Below are 4,434 nucleotides of genomic sequence, written 5' to 3'. Positions count from 1 at the left end.
GGATATGGGCGCAGGGACGCAGGATGGGACAGGGATAGACAGCAAGAGGGACGGGCTGGGGGCAGGTGGCATGCGGACTCAAGGGGACATGGGGGGACATGGAGAGGAGACAGGGGACTCAGGGGGACACCGGGCTGGAGCTGGCCAAGGGGAAGGGGGCGAGGGGACCTGTGGATGGGCTGGGGCCGGCTGCAGGTGGGTGCGGGATGCTTGCGTGCATGATGTGTGTGTGCAGCCACATACAGGTGTGTGCATGTGTGGGGGCGGGTGCATGTGTGGGCAGCTGTGTGCATGCATGTGCAGGTGTGCACAGGYGTGTGTACGTGTGTGTGTGCACATGCAGCCATGTGCAGGTGCATGTGCATGTGCAGGGGTGTGTGTAGGTGCATGTGCAGGTGCATGCAGAGCCATGCACAGCCATGTGCAGGCATGTGTAGGTGCGTGTGCATGCGTGCACAGCCGTGTGCAGGCATGCATAGTGACGGTGCCACGGCAGGAGCTCGCAGCGATGTGCCAGGGCTGCCAGTGCCTGATGAACCTGCTCCGCTGGGGCTGGGGCATCCTGCAGGGCCTCTGGAGGGGCCACAAGGGTGAGTACGCGCCTGGGGGGGGCCGGACGCCTGGGCCCCGGGGTGAGGGCTGGACGCCTGGCCCGGGGGGGGGCTGGATGCCTGGGCTCCGCTTCCCGCCCACGGCCACCCCACCGTCCGGCTGAGCTGCGGCCACGGTGGAGCAGGACAGGCTCCACGCTGGGGCATGGGGCTGGGGTCACTGTCAGGGGTCACAGCTGGGGGTCAGGGTTGGGGTCACAGTTGGGGGTTGGGGTCATGGTCAGAGTCAGGGTCTTGTTTTTGGGTCAGGGTTGGGGTCAGAGCTGGGGTCAGAGGTCGGCTGGGGTGACCCCGCACTCCCTTGCAGCGGGGCCACCGCCGCCGCCCGAGCGGACGACGCTGGTGCGCAGCAAGGACGACTGAGCCGGGCCGGAGCCGCGCCAGAGCCGGGCCAGAGCCGCCCCTGCCCCACGGGGCAGAATAAACGCCTCCACCCACTGCTGTCTCTGTCCTTGCAGTGTAGCCCCCCACCCCCCACCCCGTGGACCCAGGTGTCTCGGCAGCTGCGACATCCGCCTCTGTCTCTGCCCTGTGGGGTCCAGGCATCCAGGACACGGAACTGCGGGACCAGGGTGTGGGAGGGGAGCGGACCCTGCGCCCCAGACGCCTGGGCCCCGCGGCCAGCCCGGGCGCAGCCATCTGGCCCCAGTGGGCCTGCTGTTCCCTGAGCCTCGATGGGCCGCTACCTGCTGGCAGCCATGGCCGGGTGGGGCCCTGGTGTCCCGGGGGCCCAGGCGTCCGAGCCCCAGCGCCCCCTTCCCCAAGGCCGCTTGGGTGCCTGCATCGCTGCGGGAGGCAAGGGGGGGTCGCGAGAGTGCGGGTGACTTGCCAGGAGGCTTCAGAGCAGCAACCAGAGCCACTGGACACCCTGCCCCACCGCCCTTTGCCCTGCCCCACACCCTGCCTCACACATCCTGCCCCCATACCCCACCTCCACCTGTTCCCCGCCCTGCCCCACACATCCTGCCCCACATCCTGTCCCATCACCCTGCCGTATGTCCTGTCTCACTGCCCCCACCCTGCCCCTCACATCCTGCCCCACATCCTGTCCCACCACCCCCTGCCCTGCTCTACCACCCTGCCCTATGCTGGGATCCTCCTTGCTGAGGTGGTGACCCAAGAGCTGACCTACTTTTGCCTTATTTAAGGAAATAAGAGGCGCTTAGGATGCTGCAATAAAAGCCATGACCATGCTTGGGGCGGCGGGGGGGGGAAATCTGCCTCTGCCCAGCTTGGGGAACCATCATTAAAGCTTGGGGGTAAAAAGCCCTAAAGCGAGAATCTGCCAGCAATGCTGGTGGTTTAGTGCACTCACGGGATACGGTTCTGCGAGCCGGCAGCTTGTGGAGCAGCAGCTCAGCCCACTTGGTGATTGCAGTGATACCATTTTAAGGAAACAGGTAAGTGCAGAAGGGTCTGGGCGGCGGGGGGGTGGTGTTCAAACAGGACAGGAAATAGCAAGGAACATTTGTGCAGGTTTATAGTACTCCTTTTATTAATTGAATGCCCTGTGATACAAAGGAAAGCTGCAGCAAGGGAGACGCAGCAGTCAGCTTCCTTAGAGAAAGTGCCCCATCGTGAGCTTCAAGGGTTTCTCTATGTTTGGGCAGACACTGGTGAACGGCAGCTTCCTTCTAACGCCGGGTAAGCAGAAAGTTGTGGCTCGAAGGCGAATGCCTGGCAGCAGGGCTTGCTCATGTGCTTGTTGCACATGCTCACATTTGAATGGTGGCTAAAACCAAGCCTACAGACAGCAACTCTAACCTGGCTGTGGCATGTCTTCCTGTTCTGATGGACTTCTAAACGAAGGGGAAACTACCTAAGATGTGGGCAAAACTCCTTGGCTTCTCTGTACTGTTTTAATGCTCATGGGTATTTTGGTGTTCCTTGCTTAAAGCCTAAGGGTTTAGATTTTTTTACTTAAGGTTTATTTAGTTTGTTGTTGAGGGTCTTTCATGGAGGGCTTACGGTTTATTACTTTATTTTGTGGGGGCTTAGTCTTTATCAGTCAGAATTTACAGGTCGCTCATTTAACAATCAGGGTGCAGGATTTAAAATCTAGCCTCATTCACAGACTTCAAAGCCTCAGCAACCATTTGGGTTCCAAGATTTGCAATTTGTCACTTAGGGTTCAGGGCTTAGGGCTTGCTGATTAATGAATAGTATTTTCATTTTATATTTCATATATTTCAAATAATATTTCATATTTTTGTTAGACAATAAACTGCCAAAGCAGCAGGCTGAAAAGACTCCTTCAGGGTTTGCAACCTTTCCCTGTACCCAGCATTCAGCTCTGTGCACAGACCTGAGGCCTGGGTTTCGTGCGGTCCATGCCACCGAGACTGTCGATGCGACGGGTGAACTGAGAGCTGTGCAGGCGTCCTTCAGGGCTTTAGCCTGGTGCAGGGCACAAGCGCAGGCAGGCGAGCTCAGGTGTTGTCCGCCCCATTTGCAGAGCTGAATCCTATTCCTGAAGGAAAAAGCAGAAGGGGTAGGTCGTCGGCTACTCGGACACCTGCCGCGTCAAGGGCTGCGGTGGGAGCTGACCCTTCCCCGGCGGACGGAGGGGCGCTGGTGTGGTGATGGCTCTTCGGGTGTCACAGGGTTAGGGGAAGCGTGCCGGCACCGAGCTCCATGGCAGACTTGCTCCCAAGTGGTGTTTCTGCACAGTAAAACAATAAACTGTTGCTTTATGCTCTGTGCTCGTGTCTGTGGTTCCAACTGTCTCTTTTCCTGAAGATGATGCCCGGGGGAGGAAGTTACATGTTGCGCCTGGGGCCGGGAGCTGGTGCCCAAGTCCCTTGTACTTTGGAGCGCCTGCGGTTCTCAGGGGACTCGGTGCTGTTCACAGGGCTGTGGGTAATTGCCCTTGGACTTCCTGAACCCTCAGGACTCTTGGGGGGTGATTCCCATCAACCTGGGGGCAGCCAGGGCCCTTCCAGGACTACGTGAGGTGCCCAGACTGATCACGAATCTGCTTTCAGMGCTCCACACCATCCTTCGTGAGTCCGGGGCAGGGACCTGTCTGCCTGGAGCTGGGAGATAGAGTATCCACATGGATGGAGGGAGCTGCGTTGAGCTCTGTGACGTGCCTTATGGCCTTGCTGGTGTTCACTGAGGCCCTTCATTTGTATTTTGGTTTGCCCTAGAGCCCTGTGTTTATCCTGTGATGTCCTCAGGACCCCTCAACTCATGTTTTGCGTTGCCCCCAAGTCACCTGAGTGCGTTTTGGTGTGCCCTGGGGCCCAGCGTTTTCTTTGCAGCATGCTGCAAAGTCCTCTGTTTAGCTTTCTCCTCTGTCCCAGAGTTTTCTGGGTGCTTCTGGGTGTTCCCCAGGGCCTTCGTTTTGCCTCTTGGTGCCTCCAGAGTGCCTCTGTTTGCTCTTTCATTACCTTTTTTTTTAACAGAACTTTTGTTGCACCCGCAGCTCTTGATTTGTTCTGCTGCCCCCCGAATACTTCCTTTTCCTCTCTGTGCACCCCAGGGCTCTCCCTCGAGGTTTCAGGAAGAAAGCCAGCGCGCGCAGTTGTTCTGGATGTGGATAGAGGGTGCCCAAAGAAGGTGTTGGCAGCCAAGAGAGCTGAGCTGCGAGGCGTTTCCTGTGCGTGCCCCAGATGGGGTTCTGTCTCGCAGGCCGGCCTGCGAAAGCTCTTTGGGGTAGGGTTAGGACGAAGAGAAGGAGAGGAGCTGGAGGCGCTGCTGGCATTGGGGTGGCTAGGGGCTGTCCAGAGAAGGCGTTTGGTGCCAAGAGGGCTGCCCTGGGCGAAGTTTCTGCCGTGCAGCAGAGGTGGCGCCTGCCTCCGAGCCGCGTCGTGCAAAAATC

General features: G+C 58.9%; 2 long non-coding RNA genes across 2 annotated transcripts; both read left to right on the top strand.

Annotated features, from left to right (window-relative positions):
• Nucleotides 1-432: 432 nt before the first annotated feature.
• On the top strand, nucleotides 433-1,048 carry LOC146586003 (uncharacterized). The gene is made up of 2 exons (XR_014897875.1): nucleotides 433-590; nucleotides 919-1,048. It is a non-coding gene; the product is annotated as an uncharacterized LOC146586003 (long non-coding RNA).
• Nucleotides 1,049-1,831: 783 nt separating this feature from the next.
• On the top strand, nucleotides 1,832-3,308 carry LOC146586002 (uncharacterized). The gene is made up of 2 exons (XR_014897874.1): nucleotides 1,832-2,011; nucleotides 2,133-3,308. It is a non-coding gene; the product is annotated as an uncharacterized LOC146586002 (long non-coding RNA).
• Nucleotides 3,309-4,434: the final 1,126 nt, after the last annotated feature.

The sequence above is a fragment of the Rhea americana genome, unplaced genomic scaffold, assembly GCF_003343005.1.
Source record: "Rhea americana isolate MKP2758 unplaced genomic scaffold, rheAme1 scaffold_739, whole genome shotgun sequence".
Lineage (NCBI taxonomy): Eukaryota > Metazoa > Chordata > Aves > Rheiformes > Rheidae > Rhea > Rhea americana.
The sequence above is the reverse complement of the archived record's forward strand: the minus strand, read 5'-3'. Positions and strand labels throughout refer to the sequence as shown.